This window comes from Solanum pennellii, chromosome 4, assembly GCF_001406875.1.
Source record: "Solanum pennellii chromosome 4, SPENNV200".
In the NCBI taxonomy this organism is placed as follows: domain Eukaryota; kingdom Viridiplantae; phylum Streptophyta; class Magnoliopsida; order Solanales; family Solanaceae; genus Solanum; species Solanum pennellii.
Window position 1 is genome coordinate 29117482 of NC_028640.1, and position 21814 is coordinate 29139295.

The following is a 21814-nucleotide window of genomic DNA, read 5'->3' on the forward strand; positions in this document are numbered from 1 at the left end:
CTTCCATCTTTTTTGGAACCGATAAAGCCAGAACAACGCATAGACTAATACTTTCTCTTACGTAGACCTTGTTGAGGAGTTTTTCAACTTCCCTTTGTAGCTCTTTGGTGTCCTCCGGATAACTTCGATAAGCCGACTTATTTAGCAATTGTGAGCCCGACACGATATCAATTTCGTGCTCAATTCCCCGAATAGGGGGTAATCCACTTGGAAGCTCCTCTGGAATGACATCCCCATAATCCTGCAAAAGAAGGGAAATTGATTGGGGAAGAATGAGATTAGTTAGTTTGTAACACACGATCCTTATATGTGATAAGGATAAAAAAAACTTGTCATTTACTTTCTCTCTTTCATCTCTTTGTATTTGGCCAACAAGACATGGGCCTTTCCCTTCAACTTCCTCCTTTCTTCCTCTTCCTTTCCCTTGGCCTCCACATGTTCTTCCTCACCCTTCACTTCCTACCTCAACTTACTTATCTTTTGATACACTTCATTGACTTGAGAGGTTGACATACTGATTAACATATTATGATCATCCAACATAAGTGAATACTTGTTGGTTCTCCTTCATGTTTGGTTGAACGATCATATTGATAAGGTCTTTCGAGAAGCACATGACAAACTTGCATTGGGACTACATCACCTAGTATCTCATCTTGGTAACCTCAATTCTCCACACTCACTCAACCATTGAAGCTTGTAAGGTGTAGCATGCATAGTGGTAGGATGTTTCAAGAATTCCACTAAAGAAGTGTTAGCAACGTTTGCACAACTCCCACTATCAATGATCAAGGAAGACACATTATCTTTGATGAGGAACTTGGAGTGGAAAAGATTCTCTCTTCGACTTTGGGTCATCCATGGCTTTGCTAATCATAACTCGCGTGACCACATACACTGATACAGTGAACTCTCTTTCTTAAGGCCAAGCTTTTTCAATTTTCCAATAATTTAAATTTAAAACAAGTGTTATCAAGAAGTGTGAAATGGATTTTTTAAAAAGTGTACACTAATTAAGCTTAACTATTACGATTCAATTTCAAAAGGGTTTTAACAATGACGAGGGAAATTTCATGGTTGCAGTTAACTTAAGAAGTCATGCGTCTTATCATGTGAAATGGATATTTGATTAACTATCGAATCAATGATGACATGGTTAATTATATGATTGTTGTCTCCTGACTTCTAATCCATTATTGCCAACCAAACTACATCTGTGAGCCCACTGAACCAATTACCGAGCAAAATTCCTACGTATATCCCTATCCTAGATACAAATCAACTCTAAATTCAAGAGTAAATCATGCTTTTTTTGCCACACATTCTATCCTCGTATCCCTCTACTGAGTACAATTCACTTCTATTACGATCAGTCACGAAATACTAAAATAAAAACAAAAGATTGATTCATGTGATAATTAACTTCAATAGAACAGAATCATCGAGTAGACACGACCCTAGAACTAGGGAAATTAGCTACTCATACCAAGATTCTCATTTACACAATGATTGGATAACATAAAGAGATCGAATGGAGAACATTAAAAATGAACCCTACGAACAGATGAAAAAGCTTCCAAAGTTGTCGTTCTTCAAAACCTAGACAAAAAATAATTATAAAATAAAAAATCTAATTCTATTTATATTTAGTTGAAATCAACCAAATCTAGCACCAGGGTCCGCGACGCAGAGTGTTTTACAAAATTTGGTTGTTAGCGAGCAATTTGTCTCTGCGACGCATGCGCGATACCTAGTCTTCTGTCTCCAACTTCAATTCGCGACGAAATAATTAATACCCTCTCAGCGATGCGGAAGGGATATAAATATTTCTTGTTTTTCATTTTTCATTGTCCCTTCTTATTGCTCATTTACTTGGATCCTCTCGTGCTTCCCAATGCCTATTTCAGGCTCGTTTCTTCATTTAACTCACGTGCACAACTAATCATGTTGGTTAGTCTAACTGGATTCATATGACTTGACACTACTATCAATAAGTAAAGAATGATTCCAAACTTGGCCAAAATACGAGTGTTATTTGGTTCTTAAGCATGCAAATATAGCCAAGATTAGATACCTTTTCATGTATTCCCACCACATAATAGCAAACCCTTCAAATTGAGCAATAACAAAGCAAATCTTCTTGACTTCAGTCAAATCATCGACTTGGAAGATTCTTTCACAAAGTGACTCCCATTATAGATAAGCATTAGGATTGCAACCTCCCTACTTGAAAGGTGGGAGACTTGTCTTGATATTGTTGATTCCAAACATCTCGACCTCTATTTTCACCTTGGTCCCTATAATAGTTTCCTTGGCCCTCACCCACTTGGTTGTTGTTGTAGTAACCTCTATAGACTTCCCCTTGATATGGGTTACCGTGCTCTTCTCTCAATTCTTGACCATACACTTGATTGACAAAGACTTCCCTTGGTTCTTTACCTTGAGATTGGTTCCCATACAGTCTTCTCCCATGTGGCACCGAACCAAATCTACCTCCTCGCCCTCTATGTCCTATTTGACCTCTTGTATAGTCCTTTGTGCTTCATTCCACGACGCTTTTTCACCTTCACCTTCATATCACCGTTGGTACTCATCATCCCTCAACTTTATCAAGGGGATTTGTTGGGTTTGTGGCATTTGTAGGGTGGATTTTTTTAGTGGGCTTGGTAAGATCGGTTTTGGTCTGGTGGAGCTACTTGGTTGAGTTGGAATTGGAAAAGCCGATTGGTATTTTTGAAATTGGAGCCGAAACAAATTGGTGTTGGGTTGAATGCTTGATAGAAGGCTCCGGGTGTGATAGTAGGAGAAATAGTGTGGTCATGCCCACGTGTGGAAGCACGAAAAGCAACTTGTGAGGTGGATTAGTAGAGTTAACTCGACCCTTTACATTGTTCATTCTATCATCCATCTTCGATACACTACCTTTCATGGTGGCCATTGTCCTTCCATGTTCTCCTTCCTCTCCAACTCATATATGTAATAGCCTCCATGATAGATTTCAAAATAAGCTCTCCTATTGGTGGTTGGATATCACTTCTGATTTCCATGGTACCTAACAATAAGACATCTCAACAGAAAAAACAATAAACAATATTAGTGTTAATAAAATGAACTCACAATCACTCGTGTTTACGCACCTTTGATTGCCTCTCAAATTGGCTTAAATTCGGTTGATCACAAAGTGTCAATTTCTACTCGTGGCCGGAATGGATTCTTGTTTCAAGATAAACGGACGACTCGCTAAAGCAAAATGGACTTGAATAAAAGAAGTTGAATGTGAAGTAAAATGGAAAAAATATGAAATGAAATGACACTTGCAAATAAGAGAATTCAAGAACCAATAATCAACAAGTAGATTAAAATTACAAGTTGAAAATTAGTTCAGGAATGTTGAGAACGATTGAGAATCAAGAAAAGGAAACTAAGGAATTAAAAATTGAGATTAGGGGCATTAAATGAGTTTCCGATTGCTTAATGCATTATTTTATTTGCCAAAGTTGAAGGTCAGCTCGCCAACTTGAAGTTTAGCTCATCAAATTTTATACTTTCAAGGCGATTCAGCAACACGGTGGTCAATTCGGCGAGTTGTCCTTTGGACTTTAGTGAGCAAAGTCGAGCTCACCGAAGTTCCAGTGGGTGCACCTAGAGATCTCCAAAATTTGTGCTTTTGTGGTCTCCCCCATACTTTTCCTTTATTCCTTACCCCTTTTGGTAAATTACCTTTTGTATCAACACTTATCCACTTTCTCTTCTCATTCCTTTGGGATTAAACACCTCCTTTTGGAGATTCCTCCTTCGTGAAGATTTGAATATTCCTCAAAAACACAATGAACAAGATGAAGACCCAAAATAAACCCTTACAAACTTTAGCTCAGAATTTCACGAAATTTGAGATACAAGCTCCTGTTGATGTAGGAAACAAAATGCAATACTTTTTATCTTTCCATTCCTCGTAAAAACCTTTAGATTTCAAAACCCATTTGCACCTTCTTCAATCATCAGTGGTGGAATCTCCAATAATACTCTAGATTTAGACTCAAATAAGTCTAGGGAACACTAATCTAACCTTAGAAACTTCAAACAAGACTCAAATAAACCAATTTTTTTTACTCTTTCTTTAGCAAACCCAAGACTAGAATCGTAGGAACGAATCTAAGCTATAATCTCACTACGAATTACGGATAAAATGCAGAAATTAAAGAGAAGAAATAAAGAGAGATAGACACAAAAAGAGGAAACAAAAAGCAACCAAAAAGTATATCAAACGATAAGACCTCAATTCGTTAATCCTATAAGAAGCACCTAACTCTTACAAAGACCTCAATTAAATTCACCTCACAACTGACATTTCTAAGCAAAAGTCAATCCAAGCTTGTACCAAGCTCTCAACACTAATACAGGTGTTTAAATATCAATATTCAAAATAGTCTACCTAAAAGAGGATCCCAAACTAGCTATTTATAGTTTTAGGCATTTATTACGTAAGAGGCCCAAAATTAGCCCAAAAAGGACAAAGGGTGATTTGGGTCAAGCTTGCCAAATGGACTCGGCGAGTTGCCAATTGGTTCGGAGAGGTGTCCTCCCCATTGAAGTGTTCTGTAACTTTAGGCGAGCTGGGGTCATTACCCAAGCTATAAGGTGAGTTGCCAAATAACTTGCTCGCCTAAAGTAATAGTTTCGTCAACCGTCTTCCCTCCACTTTTTCAAACGGTCTTCAAGGCATAGAACCCTTTCTTTGCCATCAACAAAACCTCAAGGACCTCTAACTTCATGAACAAACCTTGCATCCTCCGATGGTCTCGAGCTTGACTTCAAGGGAACAGTCTCGGTGCGATCAGAATTGCATTGTACTTATGAACCTCTGACCCAAGAGGTCCTGAAGCAGAACACTGTACTATTTGAGCTTTACAAGAGCCATATGATATGGCAGTATGGAAATAGGTCGAGTACCCGGCTTAAGCTCAATATTAGAGTCAATATCACGCTAGGGGGTTGGCTAAGTAGGACGACAGGGAACATATCTATAAAATCTCTGACAATAGGCACAAAGACTCAATCGAAGGGACCCTCATACTCACATGCAACACATATGCCAAATAGGATAGGCATCCGCTAGCCACTAGCCTCCGAGCCTGAATAAAAGAGATAACTCTAATTGGTGTGCTACTAATGGAGCCCTAACAAATCATCGGAGGATTACCAAACATGGCTTAGGTAACAATCTTAGAGAAACAATCTAAAACTGAGCGATATGGGGATAACTAGTCCATTCCCATAATCACATCAAAATCAAGCTTATCGAACAACATAAAGTTAGCCAGGGTGTAACACCCCAAGTAGTAACCAAGCGTGATCTAAACAATCCACTACTAAAGACTCGCCCATGGTCGGCACACACAATGGCATTGCTATAAGCTCAAAAGTCAAACCCATAGAAGAATCATAAAACCTACACATAAGAATAAGTAAAAATAGGGTCAAATAAAGCCTATGGGCGGGCTGATGCCATAATAGAATCGTACATTTGATCACATCATTAAATGCCTCGGTCTCCACCCTCACTAGAGCTGCATAGAAATGGCCTTGTCTGCCTCTGCATTGGCCATCAGCCCTACCACCTGATCTGCCTCATTTTGGACCACCCCACATACCCTGATAACCTAGGCGACAGTCCTGAACTTGGCCTCGACCCCTATCTGGATGTGCTACTGCAAGAGTTGTCTGTGGAGCAGGAGCAATCCGCTTTTGCATTGGACAATATTTGGATCAGTGACCCAACTCACCACAATCAAATAAACTCGATGATGATTTCTTCCCATAAGAACAGCCACCACGGCCTAAAGCACAAAAGTGGGATAGTGAGCCTTGGCATTTTTACAAACTTTTAGCAATCGGAAATGTACAAAAATGGGTGGAAAGGTAGCTAATGGGTATTTGATTTGTTTCATGATTGAAACGTATGGGTACGACTCCCCTACGACCAAGCAAAGGCCCTTGAAGAGGATTCCTGCAGTTTGATGCAGCACTTCCTGGCAGTGTGCATCAACGGGGCAGACGACGGTCGTAAGTGGATTGATAGGGCATCGAGACCACCTTCCTCCCACACTTAGAAATATTCATGAAGGCCCTTGTTTACCTAACTACTGTTACACGCGACGGAAGGGGTTGACGGGGCGTCATTGGCTCGACGGGGCGTCGAGGCCACCGTCATCCTATACTTAGAAAAATTGGAGGAAGCTCTCACCTGCAAAGTCTCTGATAGAGACGACGGAGTGAAGGACATAGATAGGGGGGTTGTCCGTCGACCCACTGGCGGACCGTCGTTCGGGGTCTCGTCGGTGAGGGTCGAATTTCACTGATGAATTTTAAATGATTTCATTTAATTAATTAAGTGGTTTAGGGGTTAGTTAGGGAATTAAAGGGTTACTAATTAAGTTAATTAATCCCCTCTATAAATATCCTTAACCCTTATTAACTTAAAGAATATTCCCAAAATAAACTTTCTTCCTTCTCTCTTATTTCTCGCTCTACATGAACTCACCAATGAAGGCTAGCAAGAACTAGGGTTTGGGGGCTGAAAAAGGGTGGATTCTTCATCAAATTGTTGAGAAACATTTCGGTATGGGTTCCATTAAACTTTGAGATCCTTTCCTCAAAGGGTTCTTCAAAATAGATTTCAAAAAGTTGAGTTTTCTTATGGGTTTCTTTCAATTAAAAAATTGAAGTTATGGATTGAGTTGTTAATGAATTCTTAGGGTTATATTGAGTAGATTTACATGTAATTCAAGTTGTTTATGATAATTGTTGATGGTTTGGTCTAATTGAAGAACATGATCCGCTATCCCTAACCCTGGGTAGTTGTCTTGACCTATGTTGTATGGTGATCATTCAATTGAGTTGGTTGTTGATTAGATTACTATCCTATGGTGATATTTTGGTTAAATTTAGATGAATTGTCGGCCTATCATGCTAGTTCTTGAGATGTGATTTAGGTTATGAATTATAATATGAAATTAGCCTATGTATCTTGTCTCAAGTTATGATCTAAAGATGAATTGGGTTATAGAGATGCAATTGGCCTTGTTATTCTATTGGTTATCATTGTGCTATGATGTTACTCCCCAAGTGGGGTTGAGTTATGGGTTGATGGTAAGACCTTGATGATAGACTATGAGGAAGACTTGATAAGTCTTATAATCTTTATCTTTACTTCCAATTGTGATTAATTGTTGTTAAGCTATGATATTACATTGGAGTATGCCTTATACTAGGATTATAGGGTGGTATGATGTTGAATTGAAATGTCTTGACTATGTTGTGAGGTTTATTAAGGTGTAGGTGGTATAACGATGGTGAAAACTATCAATATGCCTTAATATGCTATTAAACACTAATGGTTAACCTCACTTATATGAATTGTGATTAAAGGACTTACACTCATACAATTCTTATTGAGCTATTGATATGATGATGATTATACAAGGGTTAGACCCTATGGCCTAAATTAATTTATGATTGATAATTAAAGGCTTAAAGACATTTCAAAAAGGGAATCTATCTTAGTACCGAGTGAACTAGATAGAGAAGTGTCCCTTCCCACATAGGGAAGGTAGGAGCACTACATTACTCTTGAGATTAGAGACCATAATGTATGGCGCATAAAGAGGGTCCCAACTAAATCTCCTAGTTCTTGAACTATGTTGCCCCCATAGGAATACTAGCTAGTGAATCCACGTAGTTGCTATGTGTTATGTTTTGGTACTACTTGGCAAGTAGTAAGCCTTCTTTTGGTGTAGGGCTTTATGACACCGGATACTACACTAGCTCATGTGGTCTATGTCGGTTAGGCCAAGATGTTCCCAAAAGGTAAAATGAATTAAAGGACTTGAACTCTAACTTGAATAACCTAAGGGGTCTAGCTTAATCTAAGTAGGGGTAGGGGACTCTACCTACACATTGCACTAGTTAGTCTTGTTGGAGTCTTAGGAGGAGGTTCTTATATGTTTATTTTAAGATAATATATGATGTATATATATATATATATATATGATGACCATGTCATATTTTTGATACTATATGTTGATTAAGTTCGTTTATGAATATGCCTTGGATTATAATGATAATATAAGATGAAATGCAAGCCTAAATGCCATGATATGTAAAGTTGGACATTGGTCATGTTTTCTTGTTGAGGATACTTGATTGAGTAAGGTTATGGGGCTTTTCTTGGTCATTGCACTTGTTGACTTGATAAGGACTCGTGAGTAGTTGTCTTGCTTATTATGATATGTTTAACTCTTATTCGTTCTTGTGATATTATTCCTTGATGTTTGTTGTAAAAAATCATGATTCTAAATGTGTTGGGATAAGTGTTACTTGTTCAGATAGTAAGCATGTTTGGTTGATTAATATGACTTACTTGACTTTGCATTAAGCCCCTAAAAAGGGGTAAAGTGACATGCTTTGATAAAAATTCACTTTTTGCACGTTTTGCTTGTGTATGTGCATAAGATCTCATACTTAGTACATGTTGAGTACTAATCCCGTTTTCTTCCCATGTCCCAAACATTTTAGGTTCCGGTCGTTGAAGAGTATTGAAGGCAATATTGTTGAAGGCTTGGATTCTTCCATTCATCCAAGTAGGGTAGGTCCTCAACTTTCAAGGGCAATGCCACATTCTAGCTTTGGATTTTGTTATGAACTTATTGACTCTATCATTCCTTTCCTTGTTATTTGGATATCGTACTTTTGTATGACCTATACATGGTCTTGTTGAATTGATGTAAGGGCTATGCCCATATTGTGATATTCGTTTAGATGGTATAAGATGAGACAATCGTTGAGACTATTTATATATTTTTATATATTTATGTGCAATAAAAGTAGAAGGCTATGTAACCTTTCTATATGAATAGTCTATGTATACTCGATATGAATATATATTATGTTTATGTCGTGAACCTCCAAGTAGAGAAAATAAAAGTTTTAAATTTTTCCGCATTTTTCAACCTATGAATGTAATGACATGAAGTAAGAGGCTAGTCTTAATCCTTAAAAAGGATAACGACGTCGGCTATGTCTAGGGAGTAAAACCCGGATGTGACAAACTTGTTATCAGAGCATGAGGTTGAATATCATTGAGTTATGTCTCTCTCTCTCTCTCTACTATGTCTATGTAGGTTTGTATTCATAATTGTGAAGCGCGCCACACTTATGAGTACGAACCTATATGATGCTTAGGAATTTCTTGGAAATCTTATATCGTGCGAATAGAGTATACTTATGGTGTGATTTTGCATCTAATCATATTGTTGTACTTATAGGAAGCATAAACACTCAAAGGAATGCGGCTCGAAGACTTAAAGAGGAAGTTGCTAACGCGGGAGCTCCTCCTTATGATGAGAAACTTCCTCCACTTGAGAAAAATGCTAATGTTGATCAAGCCCCGGTTAAACCTCCACCTATGACAGAGGCGGAGATGAGGGCTATTCTTGATCAAATGGCTCAAGCCATGACTACCCAAGCACAAGCCGCAATGGTTCAAGCCCAAGCTATGACGGCTCAAGCCAACCAGGATGTTGCTCCTCGTCCTCATCAATAAGTCACTACTATGGCTTTCCGTCTAAGGGACTTCACTCGAATGAACCCTCCTCCTACTTTCTATGGGTCTAAGGTTGATGAAGACCCCCAAGAATTCCTTGATGAGGTCTACAAAGTGCTATATGGTATAGGGGTGACTTCAAGTGAGAAGGCCGAGTTGACCTCATATCAACTACAGGATGTGGCTCAAACTTGGTATGTGCAATGGAGGGACAATAGGTCGTTGAGGGGTGGTCCGGTGACTTGGGAGATCTTTAAGGCGGCTTTTCTAGATCAATTCTTCGCTATAGAGATGAGGGAGGAAAAGGTGATGGAGTTCATCAATTTTGCCATGAAGGGAAGAGTGTTCATGATTACTCTTTGGAATTTGTTGAGTTGTCCAAATATTCTCCTTATTTAGTCTCCGATCCTAGAGACCAAATGAGCCGTTTTGTGATGGGGGTGTCGGAGGACTTACAAGAGGAGTGTCAATCGTCCATGCTACATGACAACATGAACATTTTCCGTCTTATGGTTTATGCAAGAAGGGTTGAGGAGGCAAGAGCTAAGAGAAAAAGTAGAGATGCTAAGAGGGCTAATCATTTGATGGAGGCTCCTCAAGGGATAGGCTTGAGATGCAAGATAAGCCTAAATTTAAGAAGCGCGGTTCAAATCAAGTTTCTACCATATTCCCAAGAGTAGTGGTGATAGGGTGTTTAACCATAAATTTAAGAAGGGAAAAGGTTCTAATTCACCAAAGGAGAAGCCAACTTGTGGAAAGTGTGGTAAAAGCACTATGGTGAGTGCCTTAAGGGGGCGTATAATTGTTTTAGTTGTGGCAAGAGTGCTCACAAAATGAGAGATTTTCCAAACTTGAAGAGTCATGACAAGAGTAGTGGCCAAGCTCAAGCAAGTAGTTCTAGTGATGGTCCAAAGAAGAATCGCTTCTATGCTCTCCGTTCTAGGGGTGAGCAAGAGACCTCTCCCGACATGGTGATCGGTATGTTAAAAATCTTTACTCTAGATGTGTATGCTTTACTTGATCCGGGTGCTACTTTGTCCTTCGTTACACCACTAGTAGCTAAAAAGTTTGATGTTTTACCCGATATTTTGCATGAGCCTTTTCTAGTGTCTACTCCGGTGGGAGAGTCGGTTGTTGCTAAAAGAGTCTATAGAAATTGTCCTATTTTATTGCCCAATAGAGTTTCTTATGTTGATCTAGTAGAACTCGATATGCTTGATTTTGATATTATATTGGGTATGGATTGATTGGATGCATGTTTTGCATCAATTGATTGTAGGACAAGAGTGGCGAGGTTTAACTTCCCAAATGAACCCGTTGTTGAGTTGAAGGGGGGAAATTCTATTCCTATAGGTCGCATCATATCTTGTCTAAGGGCATGTAAAATTATCTCAAAGGCTATGTAACCTTCCTATATGAAGGCAATGTAACCTTCCTATATGAACGCTATATGTATACTCGATATGAATATATATTATGTGTATGTAGATGTCTATGTAAACCTCCAAGTAGAGAAAATAAAAGTTTTAAAATTTTCCACATTTTTCAACCTATGAATGTAATGACATGAACTAAGAGGCTAGTCTTAATCCTTACAAAGGATAACGACGCCGGTTACGTCTAGGGGGTAAAACTCATATGTGACACCAAGTTTGAGCTACATCCATTAGTTGATAGGAAGATAGCTTGACCTTTCCATTCAAAGTCAAACCCATACCACAAAGAGTCTTGTAGACCTCATCAATGAACATAGGAGGGTTAATCCTTGTGAAGTCCCTCAAACGAGAAACCATGGTACTAGCTTTTTGTTGAAACACAGGGTTTAACCTCCCTATTTGATGGAGACCTCATGACTTGAGCCTGAGTATTACCACTTGTGCTTGGGTAGTCATAGCTTGAACCAAAGCACAAATGTCGACCTTATCTCTCCATCTGTCATGGGTGGAGGAATGACCTAAGCTTGATCTTGTGGAGGGGCTTGGTTCTCATGGGGATGAACTCTCGCATTAGACAAATCTTCCTTCACTCTTCTTGCCGCGGCTTATTTTGTATTCATCTCCTATATTCACGAGAAAAGGATTAGAATAAAAAGGGAAACATAGAGTTTCAACTCACAAGGCAAGACTTTCAAAATTACATAAGTGAGAATTCCTAAGCATCACATAGCCTCTCAGTCATAAGTGTGGCACGCTTCACATCCATGAACAAGACTCTACTTAGACGTGGTTTAGTGAGATATCAATCCTAAAATTACTTCAACTCCATGCTCTAATACAAAGTTTGTCATGATCGGGGAGCATCCCCTAGCCGTATTAAGTGTTGTCATCCTCGGAGAGGACTAACACTAGCCTTTTAGAATTCTTCATAAAATATCATAGGTTAAAACGCGGAAAAATTAGAACTTTTATATATTGAGGTTTACATAGACCTCTCACATTGTAATATCCTAAAACGAACTAAGGTGAACTACAGATTTGTGAATGTTTTATGGGTTATTTTTGAGTTAAATTATTTATAATGATGTTCTTAGGCAGTATGTCATGTTTGGCGGTCAAACGTCCAAGAACGTCCATGATGTTCGGAAGGTGTGCCTCAGAAAGTGCTAGTGTGTCTTCATGTGTTTTAGTGAGTTTTGCATGTTCGTTTTAATCAAAATTGATCTGGGATGTTTCTAAGACCTAGACGACTATGTATAGGGGTTTACCGTCTAGGTACTACCCCACCTAGGATCCAGGAGGGGCCCTAGAAGAGGACCCCATCCATTTTGAAGGATATTGCCAAGCACTAACCAACGACTGCCACAAGGGATGGACCATTGGTCAACCAACGGCCCGTCGACTGGCTCTGCAAGGTTAGAAAAGCCTGCACAACATGGAGCCTCATCCCCAATCGACGGTCTGCATCTAAGGGGCATCGACTGGGCAACAGCCCGTCGTTTAACGCGTAGGTTGCACGTGTAAAAACTGTAATTTTTTTACCAAGGCTTGGGGTGTTTGGTAATTTCACCCCAAGTCTTTTATAACCATGGATGAATATTTTAGGGTCTTTTAGGTATATTGAGAGGTTTCAAACACTCAGACTGAGTTTTAGACTTCATTTCCTAAAAACCCAAAACCCCCTCTCAAGAAAGACTCTCTAAAACCAAATATAAGCTTTGACTCAAGGAAGGCTTGGAGGGCTAGTGGTGGCCGTTTTATTCATCAAAAATCAGTGGGTTTCCTTCTATTTTAGTTATGGTAGTCATCCTTGAAATATCTTCCATGCAAGGAGCCTTTTATAAGGAATTTCTAAAGAGGTTTTCAGACCCTAACTTCTTCTATCTTGGACTCTAAGTATGGGTCTTGCATGAAAATGTTTCAAAGGATTCAAATATGCTATTTCTAATGATAGTTGGTGATTTTAATGATATACTTCAATGAAACCATGTTATTGATTTTTATCAACTTTTGATTTATGGAATGGGTCTAATAACATGATTTGATAATGTTAGAGTTAGAGCTTTTTTATGGTTATATTTTGACTTATCTACTACCCTGAGGGCTATTTTATTAAGTATTATTGAGGAGTTCACTATAGGTGGTGAAAGATTGGATTAATGGTAAGTTGGTTACATTATTTAATTCTTAGTATGAAATGTTGTGGAGTGGTATGGTCCACCTTTGGTGGCGGTGTTTACTTGAATTATATGAATGTGAATCTACTTGGGTGTCATGAATGAGACCATGAAGGCATGTTGTATGAAGTATGATGATAATGATGTTGTTCTTATTGATATGTTTTAAGAAGCTTGTTCTGTGAAGTATGCTAGAGAGAATGTCTAAAGGAACATTAAGATTATGTGAAGCATGTCAAAGTGTGTAATATGGTACATGAATATGTAAGCATGTTTAGAAGCCAATGTTATAAAAGTGATGACTATGTGAAAGGTGTGCTCACATGTACACACACTTTGGTGTGTATTTAAGGGGGTGTATAGGTGATTCCTTCATGTCTTACCTTAGTGAGTCTTAGGATAACTTGGTTAGGGAAACCTCAAAGGAAATGAGTTCACTATTCTTGGGATGAATTGCTCACTGTAATGTTTCACTGTGTTCACTGTAATGCACTTAAGGTTACTGTATGTCTTGGTTCTAAAATTATGAGAGTTCTATTTTATGTGATAATTTATGATTCCTATACTAATTTAACTCTAAAATCATGAAGGTTTGCATAAAAGCTTATTATACCAAAATGTCCCTTTTTGCATGTTTTTACATATGCCAGACTTAATACATTGTTTTGTACTTACCCAATACTTTTCTGTACTCTATAATTATAGGTTGGAAGCAAGAAGAAGTCTAGAAGGAAAAGCTTGGGAATCTACTCTCTCAAGACTAAGTATGTCCTCATTTATCCGGGGGTATAATTCTATTTCTTAAATATTAGTATTAACACTTCTTATGTATTTTTATTAATTTAAAGGGTCGTATCCATATAATATTTATGTCGTGTCTTTAAGTTAGCTTGTGAAGATGATATAACTCCTTAGCTTTTACGAAAGATGTTTTCTTTAGTATTTTATTCGTGAAAAGTTTTAATTCCGCACTACTTTTTATGTCTTAGGAAATGAATGATAGTTAAGGCTTGTACAAGACCTCCGAAAGGTCAAGTACGCAATTGTTCCGACCTAAGGGTGCTCCCTTCTTCTAGTGGGTACTTTCGGGTCATAACAAACTTGGTATCAGAGCATAAGTGTATGGGAAATAGTTTAGGGTTTAAAGTCTCACAATCCACGTCTAGTAGAGTCTTGTTCATCAGTGTGAGTCGCGACACATCCATGGGTGAGAGGCTATAGAACGATAGAGTTTCACTTTCTTCATTACTCTTGTATCATACCATAGAACTTATTTCCATAAGGTATCTCTCTTCATTTCCATCGTCCGGTGATTTTATAGATGTGATTGCTTGGAATGGGAGATGTTTCTAAGTTTGAAGGAGAGAAAAGTGGGTTTTGATGCTTATGATGGTTTTGTGGCTAGAAGAGTAGATGTGAAGGTTATTTTGAGGATTGTGATGTGATTCCATTTATGGTTATGTGTGACTCATGAGGTTGGAAGTATTATGATGTGAAATTGCATGGTGATGTAGTTCTAAGCCATGGTAAGAGTTGAAATGGTTGAATGAAGTCCTTTTTGGGGGGAAAATGAGATATCTTATGGTTGTGTACAATGATAGTAGAAAAGTTAAGGTGTAAATTTGAGAAGTGTTCAAAAAATATGGTAATGTTGTGAGGAAGAAGAGATTTTATTCCATAAGTTGAGATACGTGTTACCTAAGAGTTGAAAAATGTGGTACTTAAGGGTGTTGTGCTAGATTGAATCCTAAGAGGAGGGTGTTATGCTTGACTTGTAAGGTTGATGTTTAGTCTTGATGTGCATGAGTTAAGAATAGTGTGAGTTCCTCCCTTGCGAGAAGTGTAGTGGTACTTTGAAGTATGAGACCTTGAAGATGACTTTACCCTAAGTGGGGGAGAATGAGTTAGGTATAAACGTAAATTGATATCCTTATCTATCCTTCTATTCTTATTCAAGCTTGAGACCAAATCCTTAGTGGATTAGTAATGGCTTAGAGTCTTGCATATTAGTAAGAGTTGTATTTCTCTTGATGTTATGAGTGTCTTTGATGGCGCAATGTTTTGTGATACCTCTATGCTCATGGAGTATGCTCAACAAATTAAGGAGTCCAAGCATTAAGAAATAAACGAGGATGGGAAGAGTCCTAGAATGGATGAACCAAGTCAACCCAAACCTAAGTAAAGATTCTATCATCAAGAGTCTTCAATAGGGAACAAGGATAAGGTTTCCAACCGAAATTCCCAAGGAGGTAACCATGCTTTTGAAAGGCCTAGATGTGCTACTTATGGAAAGATACATTTGGGTAAGTGTATTCGGGGAACGAATGTTTTCTTTGGGTGTGGTAATACGAGTCATAAGATGAGGGATTGCCCGGTCCTCAAGAAAAAAGGGAAAGAGGTCAACCAAGCTCTTAATGGTTGTGTAGATCTCAATATTCAAAAAAGGAAAATCATTTCTACGCACTTGGATCTAGGGGAGAGGAGTAATCTAGAATGAAAGTCCCGGTAAGACTTAATTCCTATGGTTACTTAGTTGTGTTAGAATACGAGTTTATATGGTTTTGTCTTTCATATGTTCATGCTTTCTTCATAAATTGCTTAAAGAAGAAATTGTTGAAATTCATGCATGTTTCACAGTGTGAGTGATGCTCACTGTAAAATTTCAGAGTTTGAGAAAAATTGCATTTTCATGAATAATGATTTCAATCTTCTTAAGAATGATGTTCATCAGCATGTTTAATGTTGGAGAAGGTAGTTCCTCCATAAATAAAGAATAAGAAGGTGTTTTGAAGTGTGGAAGTTACTTCCAAAAGTTGTCTTTTTGCATAGCAAATTCTTTTCATTATCTAGTTGGTATTCCTTGTAAGTTTGGTGCATTGACTATGAATGTCTGAGCCTTAATATGGTATTTAATATGCTGCTATTAAGTCCTTAATGTTCATAAAAGATTTTAGTGTCATTCGAGGACGAATGTTGTTCCAAGAGGAGGAGAACGTAATATCCTAAAATGAACTAAGGTGAACTAGATCTTCGTGAATATTTCATGGGTTAGTTTCGAGTTAAAATTATTTATAATGATGTTCTTAGGCACTGTGTCAAGTTTGGTGACGTTTGGAAGTCAAACGTCCAAGAAAGTCCATGACGTGCGGAAGGTGTGCCTTAAAAAGTGCTACTGTGTCTTCATGTGTTTTAGTGAGTTTTACCTGTTTGTTTCAATCAAAATTCTTGTGGGATGTTCCTAAGAAATATACGACTATGTATAAGGGTTTAACGTCTGGGTACGACCCCACCTAGGACCCACGAGGAGCCCTAGAAGAGGACCCCATCCATTTGGCAGGATGCTGCCAAGAAGTGACAACGACGGCCACAAGAGACGGACCGTTGGTAAACCAATGGCCCATCGACCTTGGGTATCATCTATATCTGCAAGTTTAACAAATCCTGCACAAGATGGAACCCCAATCGACGGACCCCATCTAAGGGGCGTCGACTGGGGAATGACCCGTCTGTAAAAGGGCGTAGGTTGGGGTGTTTGGTAAATTCACCCCAAGTCTTTTATGAACCATGGATGAATATTTTAGGGTATTTTAGGCATATTAAGAGGGTTCAAACACTAAGACATAATTTTAGACTTCATTTGGTAAATAGCCAAAACCTTCTCTCAAGAAAGACTCTCTCAAAACCAAATAGAAGCTTGGACTCAAAGAAGGGCTTGGAGGTGAACAATCTTAGTGAGTTCAGAAGAAGTGTTTAATAGCAACCTCAATATTCCCAAGAGCTCTCTAAGATAAGTTGGAGGTTGGATAGTCTTCGTGAGTTGAGATATGATATTCCAATGTAACTTCTAGGGATAAGTACCCTTCGTGAGTTGAGAGGTGGTTCTAATTAGATATCACTTAGCCTATAGTAAAGAATGTTTAAGACTCCGTGGGGGGTTATGCTTAGCACCGAGAGGATTTTATGAAGGGGGGGGGTGCACATTGTGAGTAGAGATGTTGTACCCAATGTACCTCTTGAGATGAGTACTCCTGGTGAGTAGAATGTGAGTTACTTAGTAGAAATCTCCTTATCCCTTAACTATGCCCCGCATAGGTGTTGCTATTTGAAAATCCATGTAAAAGCTAAGAGAATGACCCTACCCTAGGCAAGTTGGAACCCACATCTGATAGGGGTAGTATCGAGATTCTATGTCTAGCTCTCATGGTTTATGTCATTTAAAGCAATTCCCCACAAAAGAATGAATGAACTAAGTCTCCTAAAAATGTACTACTTAGGGGAGGTCGTGGTATGGGAATCTATCTATCCATTTCGCTAAGTAGACCTTCCGAAAGGGGAGACTTGGTGTGTTTTATATGAAGTGTATGAACTAAATCTTCTAAAAGAATGTACTACTTAGGGTAGGTAGTAGTATGGAACTGTAACAATCCAAAAGTCTAAGACGTGTTCTAGATCTTATCAAAGGTGTAAAGGATTTAGACATTGCTTAAAGGTCATAAATAGTATATATAAGTTATTTAGAAAGTTTAGGAATCGAAACTTCAAGGAACGTCCGGAAACTAGTTCAATGAGGTGCTAGCATGCCTTAGCCTATTTGACTAAGTTTTAGGAGTCGGAAAGTGATGAAAATTGGTGGAAGGGTGTATAAAAAGTATTAGATTTGATTCATAATTGAAACTTCTGGGAACGACTCCCCAAGGACCAACCAAGGGCCCTTGAGGAGGACCCTTGCAATTTGGGGTCAAAGGCTACCCAAAGTAGTGTCCACCAACGGATGCAACCAACGATCCGTTGTCCAATCGACGGGGCGTGGACTGCTTCCGTCGATGGACACTTATAAAAATCCTTGGAAGCCTATTTTGACAAGTCTCATACCAAAACGACGGACCAACAAGATGGTTGGTCACTTGGTCATCGTTTGACAAACGGACCATTTGTTGTGGTCTCGTTTGGGTTGGCTGCTCGATATTAAGTAACTTGATTTAATTAATTTAGGGGTTAGTTAATTATTTAGGGTTTAATGGAGGTCTAATTAAGTTAATAAACAACCTATATAAAGACCCTAACCTAATTAGACTAACCTAACTCTCATAATTCTCGAACCCAAATTCTCCTCCTTCTCTCCTCTTTCTCTCTCCCAAGTTAAAGAACACCATAGAAGACAAGGTCAAGGGGTTTCTAGGTCATTAATCACCAAATTTTCTCCATCAATCTTCATCGAATATTAAGGTATGGGATTCCTTACACCTTTGATACTTCTTTCCCCAAAGGTTTCCTTCAAATTGATTTCAAAAGATGAGTTTTCATGTCGGTTTTTTCAAATCTCAAAATTGATCTTCCAAATTGATTTTTTATGGTTTATTTTGAGTTTATTGTATTATGATGAATTATGACTATATTACAATACTTATTGATGGATTTGTCTAGCTTGTAGAAGATGACCTTTCCCCTTAACTATAGGTTGCGATCTTGAATTGAATTGTATATTATTGATGTAATTGGTTTGGTTAGTGTGTGAATTACTATACTATGTTGTTATTATGATAATTATGGGTATATTATGATATATTGTAGTACAATTATTCTATTTATTGAGTAATTTACTTAAATTGTGAAGTAGATTATGAACTTGATCTAAGTTTCGAATTCTAGGCTATGAACTAGTGGTGAGTCCCATTTTTTGGTTGAGTTTGAGGGTTGACAGTAAGACCTTGCTGTTGGCTTATGAACGAGACCTGGTAAGTCTTATGATCCATATTCTTTACTTCAATTATGTTACTTGTGAATAAGTGATGATGTTGTATTGAAGTATACCTTATATTGAGATTTATAGGGTTGATATGATGTTGAATTGAAATGTCTTTACTATGTTTTGTGAGGTGTTGGCTAAGATGTAAATGTTATAAGGATGGTGATAACCTACCAATGTGCCTTATCGTGAATGATTATGTAAATGTGCTAACCTCACTTATATGAATTGTAATGAAAGGACAATAATCATGAAATTCTTATTGAGCTATGATGATGATGATTATACAAGGGAAAGACCCTATGACTTACATTTAACTATGATGATTAATAAAAACATTAAATATATTTCAAAAGGGACTCTAGCTTAGAACCGAGTGAACTAGTATTAGGAGTAACTCTTTCTACATAGGGAAGGTAGGATAACTAATGTACTCATTAGATTGGATACTATAATGTATGTAGCATAAAGAGGGTACAAACTATATCTCCTATTTCTTGAACTATGTTGCCCCATAAGAATACTAGCTAGTGGATCCACGTAGTTGCTATGTTTATGTTTTGGAACTACCTTGGCAAGTAGTCCACCTTCCTTCAGTGTAGGGTTTCATTACACCGGATTCCACATTAGCTCATGTGGTCTATGTTTGTTAAGGAAAGATGTTCCCAAAAGGTAAAATGAACTAAAGGAATGAACTCTAACTAGGATAACCTAAGGGGTTTAACTTAGTCTGGGTAGGGGTATGGTACTCTACCTAAACATTTCACTAGTTAGACTTGAGGGAATTCTTAGGAGTATGTTCTTATATATGTATATGCTTATAAATGTAAATATGATGTATATGATGATCTTACATATTGAACTCACTTGTGAATACATGTTTGGTCTATATTGCTAAAGTATGATAACATGTACTCTTAATGATATGATATGAGAAGTTGGACAATGGTTATGTGTCTTGTTGAGTTTACATGATTGAGTAAGGTTTTGGGGCTTATCTTAGTTATTGCACTTATTGACTTAATGAGGGTTCACAGGTAATTGTCTTGCTTTGGTTATGTTGTAATGAACTTTTATCTATGCTTATTGCTATTATAACTTGATGATAGAGTTGGCTTGGTTATGTGCTCAATAATGTGATATGCATGTTGGCTTGACTAGACTTAGTATTGTTGGTCTTGTAAGGTACATGATCTTGACATAATGAATATGTTTTGTTGATTGTTATGGTCATCTTGAATGTGCATAAGGCTTTTCAAAGTAAATTGCATGGTTTAGTGAAATGTCCTTTTTTGGCATAATTTTATGATACGTCTGCATATGGTCTCATACTTAGTACAAGTGGTTACTAAGCCCATTTTATCCCTTTTCTCCAACATTTTAGGTTCCAGTCGTTGAAGGACTTTTGAGACAACTTTGAAGAAAGACTTGGAATTCTTACTCATCCTAGTTGGGTAGGTCCTCACTTTCCGAGGTCAATGACAATATCAAGCTTATAAAGTTGTTCTAGTTTTAAGACTTCTATATTCTTCCCTTTTCATTTGAGTACTAAAGATTATATAGCCTATACGTGACTTTATTACATTGATGTATGTGATATGCCCAATTGGTATACTCTTATTTTAGATGGTTATGAGATGAGACACTAAGACTATGTTAAGTATTTTATATATCTATGTGCAATGAAAGTAGAAGACTATGTAATATTCGTATACGAAGGTTCTATGTAGAGTCGATATAACTAAAATTATATGTATGTGAGAGGTCTATGTAAATATTAAGATAGATATAGAAAAGTTTAAAATTTTTCCGCATTTTAACCTACGAATGTAATGATGTATGCTAAGAGGCTAGTCTTATTCCTCAAAGAGGAAGACGATGCCAGTTACAGCTAGGGGGTGCTCCCTAAATGTGACAATCTTGGTATTAGAGCATGAGGTTGAATATCTTTAGAGTTGATGTCTCTCTCAACCTCGTCTATGTAGATTCTTACTCATAATTGTGAAGCGCGCCACACTTATGAATAGGATGATGCTTAGAAAATATTCACTTTATTTGAAATCCAATGTCGTGCCTCGAGAGTCTTATACTCTTTGTGCCTTTATCATCTAATTCTTTCGTCATGATTATAGGAAAAGAATACTCGAAGACGGACCGCTCGAAGACTGGATAAAGAGATTGATAATGCTTGAGCTCCTCCACGAGGCAATCAAGTCTCTCCTCTTGAAGAAGTTACTAATGATGACTAAGTTTTGGTCAATCCTCCTCCTTTGAAGGATGGTGACATAAGGGCTGCCTTTCTCAAAATGGCCCAAGCCATTACTACTCAATCACAAGCCGTCACTACTCAAGCTAAATCCATGACGACCCAAGCTAATCGAGAGGTTGTACCCGAGCAAACCAATAAGTTGGAACCATGGCCTCTCATTTGAGGGATTTCACTAGGATGAATACCCCTACTTTCTGTGGGTCCAAGATTGAGGAAGACCCCCAAGAGTTCATTGATGAAATCTACAAGATCCTCTACCCTATGCGGTTGACTACCAGTGAGAAGGCCAAGTTAGACACTTACTAACTCAAGGATAAGGCCCAAACTTGGTACGTATAATGGAAAGACAATAGGCCCTTTAAAGGTGGACCAATGACATGGGAGGTTTTCAAGAAGGCTTTTCTTGATAGATTCTTTCTTAAGGACAAGAGGGAATTCAAAGTGGTGGAGTTTATCAACCTTCGTCAAGGAGGGATGCGTGTACTTGAATACTCTTTGAAATTCACTAAATTTTCAAACTATGCTCCTTCTTTAGTTTCCGCTCCTAGAGATGAAACGAGTCAATTTCTGATGGGGCTATGCTAC

The 21814-nt window shown here is 38.0% G+C and overlaps 1 long non-coding RNA gene across 37 annotated transcripts in view; it reads left to right on the plus strand.

Annotated features, from left to right (window-relative positions):
* The window catches only part of LOC107017725, a 62940-nt gene that overhangs the window by 34014 nt on the left and 7112 nt on the right, over positions 1-21814 (plus strand). For 35 of the 37 annotated variants that reach the window (XR_003577996.1, XR_003578000.1, XR_003577987.1 and 32 more), the window contains 5 exons: positions 8575-8644; positions 9324-10579; positions 13920-14000; positions 18864-18949; positions 20345-20414. This is a non-coding gene — a long non-coding RNA (uncharacterized LOC107017725). Of the gene's footprint in view, positions 1-8574; positions 8645-9323; positions 10580-13919; positions 14001-18863; positions 18950-20344; positions 20415-21092; positions 21108-21814 lie in introns of those variants that run through there. The other 2 variants (XR_003577963.1, XR_003577962.1) reach the window with 2 other exon arrangements.